Source organism: Schistocerca piceifrons, chromosome 9, assembly GCF_021461385.2.
Source record: "Schistocerca piceifrons isolate TAMUIC-IGC-003096 chromosome 9, iqSchPice1.1, whole genome shotgun sequence".
In the NCBI taxonomy this organism is placed as follows: domain Eukaryota; kingdom Metazoa; phylum Arthropoda; class Insecta; order Orthoptera; family Acrididae; genus Schistocerca; species Schistocerca piceifrons.
In genome coordinates, this window is record NC_060146.1 from 8133084 (window position 1) to 8155382 (window position 22299).

A 22299-nucleotide genomic window follows, 5' to 3' on the forward strand; every position below is an offset into this window, starting at 1 on the left:
TTGTTTTAAACCATTCCTGTGACACTAGTTATAGACTCCGTTGCTTCACTTCAGGTTTACTGTACCCCTTGGACCTTCTTATTGACGATGAAACACAGAAATTGCATCGGAGTTAAATAGAAAAGGCACAATGGCGACTTGTGTACAAGAAGACTGACTCTTCCTACTGTCTATGGCTTTGACCACTCCTGTGACAGTAGTTATAGATTCCGGGTTCTTCACTTCAGGTTAACTGTATCCCTCTAACCTTCATTTTGACGATGAAACACAGAAATTGCATATGAATTAAATAGAAAAGGCACAAAGCCGACTTAAGTACGAGAAGACTGACTCTATCTACTGTCTATGCCTTGAACCATTCCTGTGACACTAGTTATAGATTCCGATGCTTCACTTCAGGTTTACTGAATCCCTCTGACCTTCTTTTTGATGATGAAACACAGAAATTGCTTCGGAATTAAATATAATAGGCACAATGCCGACATAAGTACAAGAAGACTGACTCTTCTTACTGTCTATGTTATGAACCATTCCTGTGACACTAGTTATAGATTCCGATGCTTCACTTCAGGTTTCCTGTATCCCTTGGACCTTCGTATTGACGATGAAAGACAGAAATTGCATCGGACATAAATGGAAAAGGCACAATGCCAACTTAAGTACAAGAAGACTGAATATTCTTACTGACTATGTTTGGAACCATTCCTGTGACACTAATTATAGATTCCGATGCATCACATCAGGTTTACTGTATCCCTTAGACCTTCTTATTGACGATGAAACACAGAAATTGCATCGGAATTAAATAGAAAAGGAACAATGCCGACTTAAGTACAAGAAGACTGACTCTTCGTACTGACTATGTTTGAACCATTCCTGCGACACTAGTTATAGATACCGATGCTTCACTTCAGGTTTACTGTATCCCTCTGACCTTCTTATTGGCGATGAAACACAGAAATTGCATCGGAATTAAATACAAAAGGCACAATGCCGACTTAAGAACAAGAAGACTGACTCTTCCTACTGACTGTGTTTTGAACCATTCCTGTGACACTGGGTATAGATTCCGATGCTTCACTTCAGGTTTACTGTATCCCTCTGACCTTCTAATTGGCGATGAAACACAGAAATTGCATCGGAATTAAATACAAAATGCACAATGCCGACTTAAGTACAAGAGCCTGACTTTTCTTACTGTCTATATTTTGAACCATTCCTGTGACACTAGTTATAGATTGCGATGCTTCATTTCAGTTTAGTGTATCCCTTGGACTTTCTTATTGACGATGAAAAACAGATATTGCATCGGAATTAAATACAAAAGGCACAATGCCGACTTAAGTACAAGAGGACCGACTTTTCTTACTGACTGTTTTAAACCATTCCTGTGACACTAGTTATAGATTCCGATGCTTCACTTCAGGTTTACTGTATAGCACTGACCTTCTTATTGACGATGAAACACAGATATTGGATCGGAATTAAATATAAAAGGATCAATGCTGACTTAAGTACAAGAAGACTGACTATTCTTACTGTCTATGTCTTGAACCATTCCTGTGACACTAGTTATAGCTTCCGTTGCTTCACTTCAGGTTTACTGTACCCCTTGGACCCTCTTATTGACGATGAAACACAGAAATTGCATCGGAGTTAAATAGAAAAGGCACAATGGCGACTTGTGTACAAGAAGACTGACTCTTCCTACTGTCTATGGCTTGAACCACTCATGTGACAGTAGTTATAGATTCCGATGCTTCACTACAGGTTAACTGTATCCCTTGGACCTTCGTATTGACGATGAAACACAGAAATTGCATCGGAATTAAATAGAAAAGGCACAATGCCGACTTAAGGACATGAAGACTGACTCTTCCTACCGTCTATGTTTTGAACCATTCCTGTGACACTAGCTATAGATTCCTTCACTTGAGGTTCACTGTATCCCTTGGACGGTCTTATTGACGATGAAACACAGAAATTGCATCGGAATTAAATACAAATAGCACAATGCCGACTTCAGGACAAGAAGACTGACCCTTCTTACCGTCTATGTTTTGAACCATTCCTGTGACACTAGTTATAGATTCCGATGCTTCACTTCTGGATTACTCCATCCTCAGGACCTTCTTATTGACGATGATACACAGAAATTGCATCGGAACTAAATACAAAAGGCACAATGCCGACTTAAGTACAAGAAGTCTGACTCTTCCTACTGTCTATGTTTTGAACGAATCCTGTGACACTAGTTATAGATTTCGATGCTTCACTTCAGGTTCACTGTTTCCCTCTGACCTTCTAATTGACGATGAAACACATAAATTGCATCGGAATTAAATACTTAAGGCACAATGCCAACATAAGTTCAAGAAGACTGCCTCTTCTTACTGACTATGTTTTGAACAATTCCTGTGACACTAGTTATACATTCCGATGCTTCACTTCAGGTTTACTCCATTCCTAGGACCTTCTCATTGACGATGATACACAGAAATTGCATCGGAATTAAATAGAAAAGACACAATGCCGATTTAAGTACATGAAGACTGACTATTCCTACTGTCTATGTTTTGAACCATTCCTGTGACACTAGTTATAGTTTCCGATGCTTCACTTCAGGTTCACTGTATCCCTTGGATGTTCTTATTGACGATGAAACACAGAAATTGCAGCGGAATTAAGTACAAAATGCACAATGCCGACTTAAGTACAAGAAGACTGACTCTTCTTACTAACTATGTTTTGAACCATTCCTGTAACACTAGTTATAGATTCCGATGCTTCGCTTCTGGATTACTCTATCCCTAGGACCTTCTTATTGACGATGATACACAGAAATTGCATCGGAACTAAATACAAAAGGCACAATGCCGACTTAAGTACAAGAAGACTGATTCTTCCTACTGTCTATGTTTTGAACGAATCCTGTGACATTAGTTATAGATTCCGATGCTTCACTTCAGGTTTACTCTATCCCTAGGACCTTCTTATTGACGATGAAACACAGAAATTGCATCGGAACTAAATACAAAAGGCACAATACCGACTTAAGTACTAAGAAGACCGACTTTTCCTACTGACTATGTTTTGAACTATTCCTGTGACACTAGTTTATAGATTCCGATGATTCACTTCAGGTTTACTGTATCCCTCGGACCTCCTTATTGACGATGAAAGACAGAAATTCCATCGGACATAAATGGAAAAGGCACAATGCCAACTTAAGTTCAAGAAGACTGAATATTCTTACTGACTATGTTTGGAACCATTCCTGTGACACTAATTATAGATTCCGATGCATCACATCAGGTTTACTGTATCCCTTAGACCTTCTTATTGACGATGAAACCACAGAAATTGCATCGGAATTAAATAGAAAAGCCACAATGCCGACTTAAGTACAAGAAGACTGACTCTTCGTACTGACTATGTTTGAACCATTCCTGCGACACTAGTTATAGATTCCGATGCTTCACTTCAGGTTTACTGTATCCCTCTGACCTTCTTATTGGCGATGAAACACAGTAATAGCATCGGAATTAAATTTAAAAGGGCATAATGCCGACTTAAGTACAAGAAGACTGACCCTTCTTACTCTCTATGTTTTTGAACCATTCCAGAGGACAGTAGTTATAGATTCCGATGCTTCACTTCAGGTTTACTGTATCCCTTGGACCTTCTTGTTGACGATGAAACACAGAAATTGCATCGGAATTAAATACAAAAGGCAAAATGCCGTCATAAGTACAAGAAGACTGACTCTTCTTACTGACTGTGTTTTGAACCATTCTTGTGACACTAGGTACAGATTCCGATGCTTCACTTCAGGTTTACTGTATCCCTCTGACCTTCTTATTGGCGATGAAACACAGAAATTGCATCGGAATTAAATACAAAAGGCACAATGCCGACTTAAGTACAAGAAGCCTGACTTTTCTTACTGTCTATATTTTGAACCATTCCTGTGACACTAGTTATAGATTGCGATGCTTCATTTCAGGTTTACTGTATCCCTTGGACTTTCTTATTGACGATGAAAAACAGAAAGTGCAGCGGATATAAATAGAAAAGGCACAATGGCGACTTGTGTACAAGAAAACTGAAAGTTCCTACTGCCTATGTTTTAAACCATTGATGTGACACTAGTTATAGATTCCGATGCTTCACTTCACGTTAACTGTATCCCTTGGACCTTCTTATTGACGATGAAACACAGAAATTGCATCGGAATTAAATACAAAAGGCACAATGCCGACTTAAGTACAAGAGGACCGACTCTTCTTACTGACTGTTTTAAACCATTCCTGTGACACTAGTTATAGATTCCGATGCTTCACTTCAGGTTTACTGTATAGCACTGACCTTCTTATTGACGATGAAACACAGATATTGGATCGGAATTAAATATAAAAGGCACAATGCTGACTTAAGTACAAGAAGACTGACTATTCTTACTGTCTATGTCTTGAACCATTCCTGTGACACTAGTTATAGACTCCGTTGCTTCACTTCAGGTTTACTGTACCCCTTGGACCTTCTTATTGACGATGAAACACAGAAATTGCATCGGAGTTAAATAGAAAAGGCACAATGGTGACTTGTGTACAAGAAGACTGACTCTTCCTTCTGTCTATGGCTTGAACCACTCCTGTGACAGTAGTTATAGATTCCGATGCCTCACTTCAGGTTAACTGTATCCCTCTAACCTTCATTTTGACGATGAAACACAGAAATTGCATACGAATTAAATAGAAAAGGCACAATGCCGACGTAAGTACAAGAAGACTGACTCTTCTTACTGTCTATGTTATGAACCATTCCTGTGACACTAGTTATAGATCCCGCTGCTTCAATTCAGGTTCACTGCATCCCTTGGACCTTCGTATTGACGATGAAACACAGTAATAGCATCGGAATTAAATTGAAAAGGGCATAATGCCGACTTAAGTACAAGAAGACTGACCCTTCTTACTCTCTATGTTTTGAACCATTCCAGAGACAGTAGTTATAGATTCCGATGCTTCACTTCAGGTTTACTGTATCCCTTGGACCTTCTTGTTGACGATGAAACACAGAAATTGCATCGGAATTAAATACAAAAGGCACAATGCCGACATAAGTACAAGAAGACTGACTCTTCTTACTGTCTATGTTTTGCACCATTCCTGTGACGCTAGTTACAGATTCCGATGTTTCACTTCAGCTTTACTGTATCTTCCCTACCTTCTTATTGACGATGAAACTCAGAAATTGCATCGGAATTAAATAGAAAAGGCACAATGCCGACTTAAGTACATGAAGACTGACTCTTCCTACCGTCTATGTTTTGAACCATTCCTGTGACACTAGCTATAGATTCCGATGCTTCACTTGAGGTTCACTTTATCCCTTGGACGGTCTTATTGACGATGAAACACAGAAATTGCACCGGAATTAAATACAAATAGCACAATGCCGACTTAAGGACAAGAAGACTGACCCTTCTTACCGTCTATGTTTTGAACCATTCCTGTGACACTAGTTATAGATTCCGATGCTTCACTTCAGGTTTACTGTATCCCTCTGACCTTCTTATTGACGATGAATCACAGCAATTGCATCGGAATTAAATACAAAAGGCACAATGCCGACTTAAGTACAACAAGGCTGACTCTTCTTTTTGTCTATGTTTTGAACCATTTCCTGTGACACTAGTTATAGATTCCGATGCTTCACTTAAGGTTTACTGTATCCCTCTGACCTTCTGATTGACGATGACACACAGAAATTGCATCGGAATTAAATACAAAAGTAACAATGCCGACTTAAGTACAAGAAGACTGACTCTTCGTACTGACAATGCTTTGAACCATTCCTGTGACACTGGTTATAGATTCCGATGCTTCACTTCAGGTTTACTGTATCCCTCTGACCTTCTTATTGACGATGAATCACAGCAATTGCATCGGAATTAAATACAAAAGGCACAATGCCGACTTAAGTACAACAAGGCTGACTCTTCTTTTTGTCTATGTTTTGAACCATTTCCTGTGACACTAGTTATAGATTCCGATGCTTCACTTCAGGTTTACTGTATCCCTTGGACCTTCTTATTGACGATGAAACACAGAAATTGCGTCGGAATGAAATAGAAAAGGCACAATGCCGACTCAAGTACAAGAAGGCTGACTCTTCTTACTGTCCATGTTTTGAACCATTTCTGTGACGCTAGTTACAGATTCCGATGCTTCACTAACGGGTTACTGTATCCCACTCACCTTCTTATTGACGATGAAACACAGATATTGCATCGGAATGAAATAGAAAAGGCACAATGCCGATTTAAGTACAAGAAGAGTGACTCTTCCTACTGTCTATGCTTTGAACCATTCCTGTGACACTAGTTATAGATTCCGATGCTTCACTTTAGATTTATGGTATCCCCTGAACCTTCTTATTGACGATGAAACACAGAAATTGCATCGGAATTAAATACAAAAGGCACAATGCCGACTTAAGTACAAGAAGACTGACTCTTCTTACTGACTGTTTTGAACCATTCCTGTGACACTAGTTATAGATTCCGATGCTTTACTTTAGGTTTACTGTATCCCTCTGACCTTCTTATTGGCGATGAAACACAGAAATTGCATCGGAATTAAATAGAAAAGGCACAATGCCGACTTAAGTACAAGAAGACTGACTCTTCTTTTTGTCTATGTTTTGAACCATTTCCTGTGACACTAGTTATAGATTCCGATGATTCACTTCAGGTTTACTGTATCCCTCTGACCTTCTTGTTGGCGATGAAACACAGAAATTGCATCGGAATTAAATAGAAAAGGCACAATACCGACTTAAGTACAAGAAGACTGACTCTTCTTACTGTCTATGTTTTGAACCGTTCCTGTGACACTGGTTATAGATTCCGATGCTTCACTTCAGGTTATCTGTATCCCTTGGACCTTCTTATTGACGATGAAACACAGAAATTGCGTCGGAATGAAATAGAAAAGACACAATGCCGACTTAAGTACAAGAAGACTGACTCTTCTTACTGTCTATGTTTTGCACCATTGCTGCGACGCTAGTTACAGATTCCGATGCTTCACTTCAGGTTTACTGTATCCCTCTGACCTTCTTATTGAGGATGAATCACAGCAATTGCATCGGAATTAAATACAAAAGGCACAATGCCGACTTAAGTACAACAAGGCTGACTCTTCTTTTTGTCTATGTTTTTAACCATTTCCTGTGACACTAGTTATAGATTCCGATGCTTCACTTCAGGTGTACTGTATCCCTTGGACCTTCGTATTGACTATGAAACACAAAAATTGCATCAGAATTAAATACAAAAGGCATAATGCCGACTTAAGTACAAGAGGTCTGAACCTTCTTACTGTCTATGTTTTGAACCATTCCTGTGACACTAGTTAGAGATTCCGATGCTTCACTTAAGGTTTACTGTATCCCTCTGACCTTCTGATTGACGATGAAACACAGAAATTGCATCGGAATTAAATACAAAAGTAACAATGCCGACTTAAGTACAAGAAGACTGACTCTTCGTACTGACAATGCTTTGAACCATTCCTGTGACACTGGTTATAGATTCCGATGCTTCACTTCAGGTTATCTGTATCCCTTGGACCTTCTTATTGACGATGAAACCCAGAAATTGCGTCGGAATGAAATAGAAAAGACACAATGCCGACTCAAGTACAAGAAGACTGACTCTTCTTACTGTCCATGTTTTGAACCATTCCTGTGACGCTAGTTACAGATTCCGATGCTTCACTTACGGCTTACTGTATCCCTCTGGCCTTCTTATTGACGATGAAACACAGAAATTGCATCGGAATTAAATAGAAAAGGCACAATGCCGACTTAAGTACAAGAAGAGTGACTCTTCCTACTGTCTATGCTTTGAACCATTCCTGTGACACTAGTTATAGATTCCGATGCTTCACTTTAGATTTATGGTATCCCCTGAACCTTCTTATTGACGATGAAACACAGAAATTGCATCGGAATTAAATACAAAAGGCACAATGAAGACTTAAGTACAAGAAGACTGACCCTTCTTACTGTCTATGTTTTGAACCATTCCTGTGACACTAGTTATAGATTCCGGTGCTTCATATCAGGTTTACTGTATCCCCCTGACCTTCTTATTGACGATGAAACACAGAAATTGCATCAGAATGAAGTACAAATGGCACAATGCCGACTTAACTACAAGAAGACTGACTCTTCGTACTGACTATGTTTTGAACCATTCCTGTGACACTAGTTATAGATTACGATGTTTCACTTCAGGTTTACTGTATCCCTTGGACCTTCTTATTGACGATGAAACACAGAGATTCCATCGCAATTAAATATAAAAGGCACAATGCCGACTCAAGTACAAGAAGACTGACTCTTCTTACTGTCCATGTTTTGAACCATTCCTGTGACGCTAGTTATAGATTCCGATGCTTCACTTCAGGTTTACTGTATCCCGTGGACCTTCTTATTGACGATGAAACACAGAAATTGCATCGGAATTAAATACAAAAGGCACAATGCCAACTTAAGTACAAGAAGACTGACTCATCTTACTGACTATGTTTTGAACCATTCCTGTGACATAGTTATAGATTCCGATACTTCACTACAGGTTTACAGTATCCCTTGGACCTTCTTACTGACGATGAAACACAGAAATTTCATCGGAATTAAAAACAAAAGGCACAATGCCGACTTAAGTACAAGAAGACTGACTCTTCTTACTGCCAATGTTTTGGGCCATTACTGTGACACTAGTTATAGATTACGATGATTCACTTCAGGTTTACTGTATCCCTTGGACCTTCTAATTGACGATGAAACACAGATATTGCATCGGAATTAAATAGAAAAGGTACAATGCCGACTTAAGTACAAGAAGACTGACTCCTCTTACTGTCTATGTTTTGAACCATTCCTGTGACACTAGTTATAGATTCCGATACTTCACTTCAAGTTTACTGTATCCCTTGGACCATCTTATTGACGATGAAACACAGAAATTTCATCGGAATTAAAATCAAAAGGCACAATGCCGACTTAAGTACAAGAAGACTGACTCTTTCCACTCTCTATGCTTTGAACCAATCCTGTGACACTAGTTATAGATTCCGATGTTTCACTTCAGGTTTACTGTATCCCTCTGACCTTCTTATTGACGATGAATCACAGCAATTGCATCGGAATTAAATTCAAAAGGCACAATGCCGACTTAAGTACAACAAGGCTGACTCTTCTTTTTGTTTATGTTTTGAACCATTTCCTGTGACACTATTTATAGATTCCGATGCTTCACTTCAGGTTTACTGTATCCCTTGGACCTTCCTATTGACTATGAAACACCAAAATTGCATCGGAATTAAATACAAAAGGCATAATGCCGACTTAAGTACAAGAGGTCTGAACCTTCTTCCTGTATATGTTTTGAACCATTCCTGTGACACTAGTTATAGATTCCGATGCTTCACTGAAGGTTTACTGTATCCCTCTGACCTTCTGATTGACGATGAAACACAGAAATTGCATCGGAATTAAATACAAAAGTTACAATGCCGACTTAAGTACAAGAAGACTGACTCTTCTTACTGACTATTTTGAACCATTCCTGTGACACTAGTTATAGATTCCGATGCTTTACTTTAGGTTTACTGTATCCCTCTGACCTTCTTATTGGCGATGAAACACAGAAATTGCATCGGAATTAAATAGAAAAGGCACAATGCCGACTTAAGTACAAGAAGACTGACTCTTCTTTTTGTCTATGTTTTGAACCATTTCCTGTGACACTAGTTATAGATTCCGATGATTCACTTCAGGTTTACTGTATCCCTCTGACATTCTTATTGGCGATGAAACACAGAAATTGCATTGGAATTAAGTAGAAAAGGCACAATGCCGACTTAAGTACAAGAAGACTGACTCTTCTTACTGTCTATGTTTTGAACCATTCCTGTGACACTGGTTATAGATTCCGATGCTTCACTTCAGGTTATCTGTATCCCTTGGACCTTCTTATTGACGATGAAACACAGAAATTGCGTCGGAATGAAATAGAAAAGGCACAATGCCGACTTAAGTACAAGAAGACTGACTCTTCTTACTGTCTATGTTTTGCACCATTGCTGTGACGCTAGTTACAGCTTCCGATGTTTCCCTTCAGCTTTACTGTATCCCTCTGACCTTGTTATTGACGATGAAACTCAGAAATTGCATCGGAATTAAATAGAAAAGGCACCATGCCGACTTAAGTACTTGAAGACTGACTCTTCCTACTGTCTATGTTTTGAACCATTCCTGTGACACTAGTTATAGATTCCGATGCTTCACTTCAGGTTCACTGTATCCCTTGGACGTTCTTATTGACGATGAAACACAGAAATTGCATCGGAATTAAATGCAAAAGGCACAATGCCGACTTAAGTACAAGAAGACTGACCCTTCTTACTGTTTATGTTTTGAACCATTCCTGTGACACTAGTTATAGATTCCGGTGCTTCATATCAGGTTTACTGTATCCCCCTGACCTTCTTATTGACGATGAAACACAGAAATTGCATCAGAATTAAGTACAAATGGCACAATGCCGACTTAAGTACAAGAAGACTGACTCTTCGTACTAACTATGTTTTGAACCATTCCTGTGACACTAGTTATAGATTACGATGATTCACTTCAGGTTTACTGTATCCCTTGGACCATCTTATTGACGATGAAACACAGAAATTTCATCGGAATTAAAATCAAAAGGCACAATGCCGACTTAAGTACAAGAAGACTGACTCTTTCAACTCTCTATGCTTTGAACCAATCCTGTGACACTAGTTATAGATTCCGATGCTTCACTTCAGGTTTAGTGTATCCCTTGGACGTTGTTATTGACGATGAAGCACAGAAATTGCATCGGAATTAAATAGAAAAGGCACAAAGCCGACTTAAGTACAAGAAGACTGACTCTTCTTACAGACTATGTTTTGAACCACTCCTGTGACGCTAGTTACAGATTCCGATGTTTCACTTCAGGTTTACTGTATCCCTCGGACCATCTTATTGACGAAGAAACACAGATATTGCATCGGAATTAAATACAAAAGGCACAATGCCGACTTATTTACAAGAAGACTGACTCTTCCTACTGTCTATATTTTGAACCATTCCTGTGACACAAGTTATATATTCCGAAGCTTCACATCTGGTTTACTGTATCTCTCTGACCTTCTTTTTGACGATGAAACACAGAAATTGCATCGGAATTAAATACAAAAGGCACAATGCCGACTTAAGTACAATAAGACTGACTCCTCCTACTGTCTATTTTTGAACCATTCCTGTGACACTAGTTATAGATTCCAATGCCTCACTTCAGGTTTACTGTATCCCTCTGGCGTTCTTTTTGACGATGAAACACAGAAATTGCATCGGAATTAAATAGAAAAGGCACAATGCCGACTTAAGTACAAGAAAACTGACTCTTCTTACTGTCTATGTTTTGAACCATTCCTGTGTCACTAGTTATAGATTCCGATGCTTCACTTCAGATTTACTGTATCCCTTGGACCTTCTTATTGACGATGAAACACAGAAATTGCATCGGAATTAAATAGAAAAGGCACAATGCCGACTTAAGTACAAGAAGGCTGACTCTTCTTACTGACTATGTTTTGAACCATTCCTGTGACGCTAGTTACAGATTCCGATGCTTCACTTCAGGTTTACTGTATCCCTTGGACGTTCTTATTGACGATGAAACACAGAAATTGCATTGGAATTAAGTAGAAAAGGCACAATGCCGAATTAAGTACAATAAGACTGACTCCTCTTACTGACTATGTTTTGAACCATTCCTGTGACGCTAGTTACAGATTCCGATGCTTCACTTCAGTTTTACTGTATCCCTTGGACCTTCGTATTGACGATGAAACACAGATATTGCATCGGAATTAAATGCAAAAAGCACAATGCCGACTTAAGTACAAGAAGACTGACTCTTCTTACTGACTATGTTTTGAACCATTCCTGTGACACTAGTTAGAGATTCCGATGCTTCACTTCAGGTTTACTGTATCCCTCTGACCTTCTTATTGACGATGAAACACAGAAATTGCGTCGGAAAGAAATAGAAATGGCACAATGCCGACTCAAGTACAAGAAGACTGACTCTTCTTACTGTCCATGTTTTGAACCATTCCTGTGACGCTAGTTACAGATTCCGATGCTTCACTTACGGGTTACTGTATCCCTCTGGCCTTCTTATTGACGATGAAACACAGAAATTGCATCGGAATTAAATAATTAAGGCACAATGCCGACTTAAGTACAATAAGAGTGACTCTTCCTACTGTCTATGTTTTGAACCATTCCTGTGACACTAGTTATAGATTCCGATGCTTCACTTTAGATTTATGGTATCCCCTGAACCTTCTTATTGACGATGAAACACAGAAATTGCATCGGAATTAAATACAAAAGGCACAATGAAGACTTAAGTACAAGAAGACTGACTCTTCTTTTTGTCTATATTTTGAACCATTCCTGTGACACTGGTTATAGATTCCGATGCTTCACTTCAGGTTATCTGTATCCCTTGGACCTTCTTGTTGACGATGAAACACAGAAATTGCGTCGGAATGAAATAGAAAAGGCACAATGCCGACTTAAGTACAAGAAGACTGACTCTTCTTACTGTCTATGTTTTGCACCATTGCTGTGACGCTAGTTACAGATTCCGATGTTTCCCTTCAGCTTTACTGTATCCCTCTGACCTTCTTATTGACGATGAAACTCAGAAATTGCATCGGAATTAAATAGAAAAGGCACAATGCCGACTTAAGTACTTGAAGACTGACTCTTCCTACTGTCTATGTTTTGAACCATTCCTGTGACACTAGTTATAGATTCCGATGCTTCACTTCAGGTTCACTGTATCCCTTGGACGTTCTTATTGACGATGAAACACAGAAATTGCATCGGAATTAAATGCAAAAGGCACAATGCCGACTTAAGTACAAGAAGACTGACCCTTCTTACTGTCTATGTTTTGAACCATTCCTGTGACACTAGTTATAGATTCCGGTGCTTCATATCAGGTTTACTGTATCCCCCTGACCTTCTTATTGACGATGAAACACAGAAATTGCATCAGAATTAAGTACAAATGGCACAATGCCGACTTAACTACAAGAAGACTGACTCTTCGTACTGACTATGTTTTGAACCATTCCTGTGACTCTAGTTATAGATTACGATGTTTCACTTCAGGTTTACTGTATCCCTTGGACCTTCTTATTGACGATGAAACACAGAAATTGCATCGGAATTAAATAGAAAAGGCACAATGCCGACTTAAGTACAAGAAGACTGATTCCTCTTACTGTCTTTGTTTTGAACCATTCCTGTGACTCTAGTTATAGATTCCGGTACTTCACTTCAGGTATACTGTATCCCTAGGACCTTCTTATTGACGATGAAACACAGAGATTCCATCGTAATTAAATATAAAAGGCACAATGCCGACTCAAGTACAAGAAGACTGACTCTTCTTACTGTCCATGTTTTGAACCATTCCTGTGACGCTAGTTATAGATTCCGATGCATCACTTCAGGTTTACTGTATCCCGTGGACCTTCTTATTGACGATGAAACACAGAAATTGCATCGGAATTAAATACAAAAGGCACAATGCCAACTTAAGTACAAGAAGACTGACTCATCTTACTGACTATGTTTTGAACCATTCCTGTGACATAGTTATAGATTCCGATACTTCACTACAGGTTTACAGTATCCCTTGGACCTTCTTATTGACGTTGAAACACAGAAATTTCATCGGAATTAAAAACAAAAGGCACAATGCCGACTTAAGTACAAGAAGACTGACTCTTCTTACAGTCAATGTTTTGGACCATTACTGTGACACTAGTTATAGATTACGATGATTCACTTCAGGTTTACTGTATCCCTTGGACCTTCTAATTGACGATGAAACACAGATATTGCATCGGAATTAAATAGAAAAGGTACAATGCGGACTTAAGTACAAGATGACTGACTCCTCTTACTGTCTATGTTTTGAACCATTCCTGTGACACTAGTTATAGATTCCGATACTTCACTTCAAGTTTACTGTATCCCTTGGACCATCTTATTGACGATGAAACACAGAAATTTCATCGGAATTAAAATCAAAAGGCACAATGCCGACTTAAGTACAAGAAGACTGACTCTTTCCACTCTCTATGCTTTGAACCAATCCTGTGACACTAGTTATAGATTCCGATGCCTCACTTCAGGTTTACTGTATCCCTCTGACCTTCTTATTGACGATGAATCACAGCAATTGCATCGGAATTAAATACAAAAGGCACAATGCCGACTTAAGTACAACAAGGCTGACTCTTCTTTTTGTTTATGTTTTGAACCATTTCCTGTGACACTAGTTATAGATTCCGATGCTTCACTTCAGGTTTACTGTATCCCTTGGACCTTCCTATTGACTATGAAACACCAAAATTGCATCGGAATTAAATACAAAAGGCATAATGCCGACTTAAGTACAAGAGGTCTGAACCTTCTTACTGTCTATGTTTTGAACCATTCCTGTGACACTAGTTATAGATTCCGATGCTTCTCTTAAGGTTTACTGTATCCCTCTGACCTTCTGATTGACGATGAAACACAGAAATTGCATCGGAATTAAATACAAAAGTAACAATGCCGACTTAAGTACAAGAAGACTGACTCTTCTTACTGACTATTTTGAACCATTCCTGTGACACTAGTTATAGATTCCGATGCTTTACTTTAGGTTTTCTGTATCCCTCTGACCTTCTTATTGGCGATGAAACACAGAAATTGCATCGGAATTAAATAGAAAAGGCACAATGCCGACTTAAGTACAAGAAGACTGACTCTTCTTTTTGTCTATGTTTTGAACCATTTCCTGTGACACTAGTTATAGATTCCGATGATTCACTTCAGGTTTACTGTATCCCTCTGACCTTCTTATTGGCGATGAAACACAGAAATTGCATCGGAATTAAATAGAAAAGGCACAATGCCGACTTAAGTACAAGAAGACTGACTCTTCTTACTGTCTATGTTTTGAACCATTCCTGTGACACTGGTTATAGATTCCGATGCTTCACTTCAGGTTATCTGTATCCCTTGGACCTTCTTATTGACGATGAAACACAGAAATTGCGTCGGAATGAAATAGAAAAGGCACAATGCCGACTTAAGTACAAGAAGACTGACTCTTCTTACTGTCTATGATTTGCACCATTGCTGTGACGCTAGTTACAGATTCCGATGTTTCCCTTCAGCTTTACTGTATCCCTCTGACCTTCTTATTGAAGATGAAACTCAGAAATTGCATCGGAATTAAATAGAAAAGGCACAATGCCGACTTAAGTACTTGAAGACTGACTCTTACTACTGTCTATGTTTTGAACCATTCCTGTGACACAAGTTATAGATTCCGATGCTTCACTTCAGGTTCACTGTATCCCTTGGACGTTCTTATTGACGATGAAACACAGAAATTGCATCGGAATTAAATGCAAAAGGCACAATGCCGACTTAAGTACAAGAAGACTGACCCTTCTTACTGTCTATGTTTTGAACCATTCCTGTGACACTAGTTATAGATTCCGGTGCTTCATATCAGGTTTACTGTATCCCCCTGACCTTCTTATTGACGATGAAACACAGAAATTGCATCAGAATTAAGTACAAATGGCACAATGCCGACTTAAGTACAAGAAGACTGATTCTTCGTACTAACTATGTTTTGAACCATTCCTGTGACACTAGTTATAGATTACGATGATTCACTTCAGGTTTACTGTATCCCTTGGACCATCTTATTGACGATGAAACACAGATATTGCATCGGAATTAAATAGAAAAGGTACAATGCCGACTTAAGTACAAGAAGACTGGCTCCTCTTACTGTCTATGTTTTGAACCATTCCTGTGACACTAATTATACATTCCGATACTTCACTTCAGGTTTACTGTATCCCTTGGACCATCTTATTGACGATGAAACACAGAAATTTCATCGGAATTAAAATCAAAAGGCACAATGCCGACTTAAGTACAAGAACACTGACTCTTTCCATTCTCTATGCTTTGAACCAATCCTGTGACACTAGTAAATAGATTCCGATGCTTCACTTCAGGTTTACTGTATCCCTTGGACGTTGTTATTGACGATGAAGCACAGAAATTGCATCGGAATTAAATAGAAAAGGCACAAAGCCGACTTAAGTACAAGAAGACTGACTCTTCTTACTGACTATGTTTTGAACCACTCCTGTGACGCTAGTTACAGATTCCGATGTTTCACTTCAGATTTACTGTATCCCTCGGACCATCTTATTGACGAAGAAACACAGATATTGCATCGGAATTAAATACAAAAGGCACAATGCCGACTTATTTACAAGAAGACTGACTCTTCCTACTGTCTATATTTTGAACCATTCCTGTGACACAAGTTATAGATTCCGAAGCTTCACATCTGGTTTACTGTATCTCTCTGACCTTCTTTTTGACGATGAAACACAGAAATTGCATCGGAATTAAATACAAAAGGCACAATGCCGACTTAAGTACAGTAAGACTGACTCCTCCTACTGTCTATTTTTGAACCATTCCTGTGACACTAGTTATAGATTCCAATGCCTCACTTCAGGTTTACTGTATCCCTCTGGCGTTCTTTTTGACGATGAAACACAGAAATTGCATCGGAATTAAATAGAAAAGGCACAATGCCGACTTAAGTTGAAGAAGACTGACTCTTCTTACTGTCTATGTTTTGAACCATTCCTGTGTCACTAGTTATAGATTCCGATGCTTCACTTCAGATTTACTGTATCCCTTGGACCTTCTTATTGACGATGAAACACAGAAATTGCATCGGAATTAAATACAAAAGGCACTATGCCGACTTAAGTACAATCAGACTGACTCTTCTTACAGACTTATTTGAACCATTCCTGTGACACTAGTTATAGTTTCCGATGCTTCACTTCTGGTTTACTGTATCCCTCTGACCTTCTTATTGACGATGAAACACAGAAATTGCGTCGGAATGAAATAGAAAAGGCACAATGCCGACTTAAGTACAAGAAGACTGACTCTTCTTACTGTCTATGTTTTGCACCATTGCTATGACGCTAGTTACAGATTCCGATGTTTCCCTTCAGCTTTACTGTATCCCTCTGACCTTCTTATTGAAGATGAAACTCAGAAATTGCATCGGAATTAAATAGAAAAGGCACAATGCCGACGTAAGTACTTGAAGACTGACTCTTCCTACTGTCTATGTTTTGAACCATTCCTGTGACACAAGTTATAGATTCCGATGCTTCACTTCAGGTTCACTGTATCCCTTGGACGTTCTTATTGACGATGAAACACAGAAATTGCATCGGAATTAAATGCAAAAGGCACAATGCCGACTTAAGTACAAGAAGACTGACCCTTCTTACTGTCTATGTTTTGAACCATTCCTGTGACACTAGTTATAGATTCCGGTGCTTCATATCAGGTTTACTGTATCCCCCTGACCTTCTTATTGACGATGAAACACAGAAATTGCATCAGAATTAAGTACAAATGGCACAATGCCGACTTAAGTACAAGAAGACTGACTCTTCGTACTAACTATGTTTTGAACCATTCCTGTGACACTAGTTATAGATTACGATGATTCACTTCAGGTTTACTGTATCCCTTGGACCATCTTATTGACGATGAAACACAGATATTGCATCGGAATTAAATAGAAAAGGTACAATGCCGACTTAAGTACAAGAAGACTGGCTCCTCTTACTGTCTATGTTTTGAACCATTCCTGTGACACTAGTTATACATTCCGATACTTCACTTCAGGTTTACTGTATCCCTTGGACCATCTTATTGACGATGAAACACAGAAATTTCATCGGAATTAAAATCAAAAGGCACAATGCCGACTTAAGTACAAGAACACTGACTCTTTCCACTCTCTATGCTTTGAACCAATCCTGTGACACTATTTATAGACTCCGATGCTTCACTTCAGGTTTACTGTATCCCTTGGACGTTGTTATTGACGATGAAGCACAGAAATTGCATCGGAATTAAATAGAAAAGGCACAAAGCCGACTTAAGTACAAGAAGACTGACTCTTCTTACTGACTATGTTTTGAATCACTCCTGTGACGCTAGTTACAGATTCCGATGTTTCACTTCAGGTTTACTGTATCCCTCGGACCATCTCATTGACGAAGAAACACAGATATTGCATCGGAATTAAATACAAAAGGCACAATGCCGACTTATTTACAAGAAGACTGACTCTTCCTACTGTCTATATTTTGAACCATTCCTGTGACACAAGTTATAGATTCCGAAGCTTCACATCTGGTTTACTGTATCTCTCTGACCTTCTTTTTGACGATGAAACACAGAAATTGCATCGGAATTAAATACAAAAGGCACAATGCCGACTTAAGTACAATAAGACTGACTCCTCCTACTGTCTATTTTTGAACCATTCCTGTGACACTAGTTATAGATTCCAATGCCTCACTTCAGGTTTACTGTATCCCTCTGGCGTTCTTTTTGACGATGAAACACAGAAATTGCATCGGAATTAAATAGAAAAGGCACAATGCCGACTTAAGTACAAGAAGACTGACTCTTCTTACTGTCTATGTTTTGAACCATTCCTGTGTCACTAGTTATAGATTCCGATGCTTCACTTCAGATTTACTGTATCCCTTGGACCTTCTTATTGACGATGAAACACAGAAATTGCATCGGAATTAAATACAAAAGGCACTATGCCGACTTAAGTACAATCAGACTGACTCTTCTTACAGACTTATTTGAACCATTCCTGTGACACTAGTTATAGTTTCCGATGCTTCACTTCTGGTTTACTGTATCCCTCTGACCTTCTTATTGACGATGAATCACAGAAATTGCATCGGAATTAAATACAAAAGGCACAATGCCGCCTTAAGTACAAGAAGACTGACTCTTCTTACTGACTATGTTTTGAACCATTCCTGTGACACTAGTTATAGATTCCAATGCTTCACTTCAGGTTTACTGTATCCCGCTGACCTTCTTATTGACGATGAAACACTGAAATTGCATCGGAATTAAATAGAAAAGGCACAATGCCGACGTAAGTACAAGAAGACTGACTCTTCTTACTGTCTATGTTTGAACCATTCCTGTGACACTAGTTATAGATTCCGATGCTTCACGTCAGGTTTACTGTATCCCTTGGACCTTCTTAGTGACGATGAAACACAGAAATAGCATCGGAAATAAATAGAAAAGGCACAATGCCGACTTAAGTACAAGAAGGCTGACTCTTCTTACTGTCTATGTTTTGAACCATTCCTGTGACGCTAGTTACAGATTCCGATGCTTCACTTCAGGTTTACTGTATCCCTTGGACGTTCTTATTGACGATGAAACACAGATATTGCATCGGAATTAAATGCAAAAAGCACAATGCCGACTTAAGTACAAGAAGACTGACTCTTCTTACTGACTATGTTTTGAACCATTCCTGTGACACTAGTTAGAGATTCCGATGCTTCACTTCAGGTTTACTGTATCCCTCTGACCTTCTTATTGACGATGAAACACAGTAATTGCATCGGAATTAAATTGAAAGGGCATATTGCCGACTTAAGTACAAGAAGACTGTCTCTTCTTACTCTCTATGTTTTGAACCATACCTGTGACACTAGTTACAGATTCGGATGGTTCACTTCAGGTTTACTGTATCCCTTGGACCATCTTCTTGACGATGAAACACAGAAATTGCATCGGAATTAAATACAAAAGGCAAAATGCCGACTTAAGTACAAGAAGACTGACTCTTCTTACTGACTATGTTTTGAACCATTCCTGCGACACTAGTTATAGATTCCGATGCTTCACTTCCTGTTTACTGCATCCCTCTGACCTTCTTATTGGCGATGAAACACAGAAATTGCATCGGAATTAAATACAAAAGGCACAATGCCGACTTAAGTACATGTAGACTGACTCTTCCTACTGTCTATGTTTTGAAACATTCCTGTGTCACTAGTTATAGGTTCCGATGCTTCATTTCAGGTTCACTGTATCCCTTGAACCTTCTTATTGACGATGAAACACAGACAGTGCATCGAAATTAAATTGAAGAGGCACAATGCTGACTTAAGTACAAGAAGACTGACTCTTTCTACTGTCTATGTTTTGAACGAGTCCTGTGACACTAGTTATAGATTCCGATGCTTCACTTCACGTTTACCGTATCCCTTGGACCTTCGTATGAACGATGAAACACAGAAATTGCATCCGCTTTAAATACAAAAGGCGAAATGCCGTCTTAAGTACAAGAAGACTGACTCTTTTTACTAACTGCTTTCAACCATTCCTGTGACACTTGTTATAGATTCCGATGCTTCACTTCAGGTTTACTGTATCCCTCTGACCTTCATATTGACGATGAAACACAGAAATTGGATCGGAATTAAATACAATAGGCACAATGCTGACTTAAGTACAAGAAGACTGACTCTTCTTACCGTCTATGTTTTGAACCATTCCTGTGACACTAGTAATAGATTCCGATGCTTCACTTCAGGCTTACTGTGCCCCTTGGACCTTCGTATTGACGATGAAACACAGAAATTGCATCGGAATTAAATAGAAAAGGCACAATGCCGACTCAAGTACAAGAAGACTGACTCTTCCTACTGTCTATATTTTGAACCATTCCTGTGACACTAGTTATAGATTCCGATGCTTTATTTCAGGTTTACTGTAGCCCTTGGACGCTCTTACTGACGATGAAACAGAAATTGCATCGGAACTAAATAGAAAAGGCACAATGCCGACTTGTGTACAAGAAGAACGACTCTTCCTACTGTCTATGCTTTGAACCATTCCTGTGACACTAGTTATAGATTCCGGTGCTTCACTTCAGGTTTACTGTATCTCTCTGACCTTCGTTTTGACGATGAAACACAGAAATTGCATTGGAATTATATAGAAAAGGCACAATGCCGATTTAAGTACAAGAAGACTGATTCTTCCTACTGACTATATTTGAACCATTCCTGTGACACTAGTTATAGATTCCGATGCTTCACTTCAGGTTTACTGTACCCCTCTGACCTTCTTTTTGACGATGAAACACAGAAATTGCATCGGAATTAAATAGAAAAGGCACAATGCCGACTTAAGTACATGAAGACTGACTCTTCTTAATGTCTATGTTATGAACCATTCCTGTGACATTAGTTATAGATTCCGATGCTTCACTTCAGGTTTACTGTATCCCTTGGACCTTCTTATTGACGATGAAACAGAGAAATCGCATCGGAATTAAATACAAAATGCACAATGCCGCCATAAGTACAAGAAGACTGACTCTTCTTACTGACTGTTTTGAACCATTCCTGTGACACTAGTTATAGATTCTGTGCTTCACTTCAGGCTTACTGTATCTCTCTGACCTTCTTTTTGACGATGAAACACAGAAATTGCATCGGAATTATATAGAAAAGGCCCAATGCCGACTTAAGTACAAGAAGACTGACTCTTCCTACTGACAATCTTTTGAACCATTCCTGTGACACTAGTTGTAGATTCCGATGCTTCACCTCAGGTTTACTGTATCCCTCTGACCTTCTTATTGACGATGAAACACAGAAATTGCATCGGAATTTAATACAAAAGGCACAATGCCAACTTAAGTACAAGAAGACTGACTGTTCTTACTGACTATGTTTTGAACAATTCCTGTGACACTAGTTATAGATTCCGATGCTTCACTTCAGGTTTACTGCTTCCCTTGTAACTTCGTATTGACGATGAAACTCTGATATTGCATCGTAGTTAAATACAAAAGGCACAATGCCGACTTAAGTACAAGAAGAGTGACTCTTCTTACTGACTATTTTTTGAACCATTCCTGTGACACTAGTTATAGATTCTGATGCTTCACTTCAGGTTTACTCTATCCCTAGGACGTTCTTATTGACGATTAAACACAGAAATGGCATCGGAACTAAATACAAAAGGCACAATGCCCGACTTATGTACAAGAAGACTGATTCTTCTTACTGTCTATGTTTTGAACCATTCCTGTGACACTAGTTATAGAATCCGATGCTTCACTTCAGGTTTACTGTATCCCTTGGGCCTTCTTATTGATGATGAAACACACACGAAAATTGCTTCGGAATTAAATACAAAAGT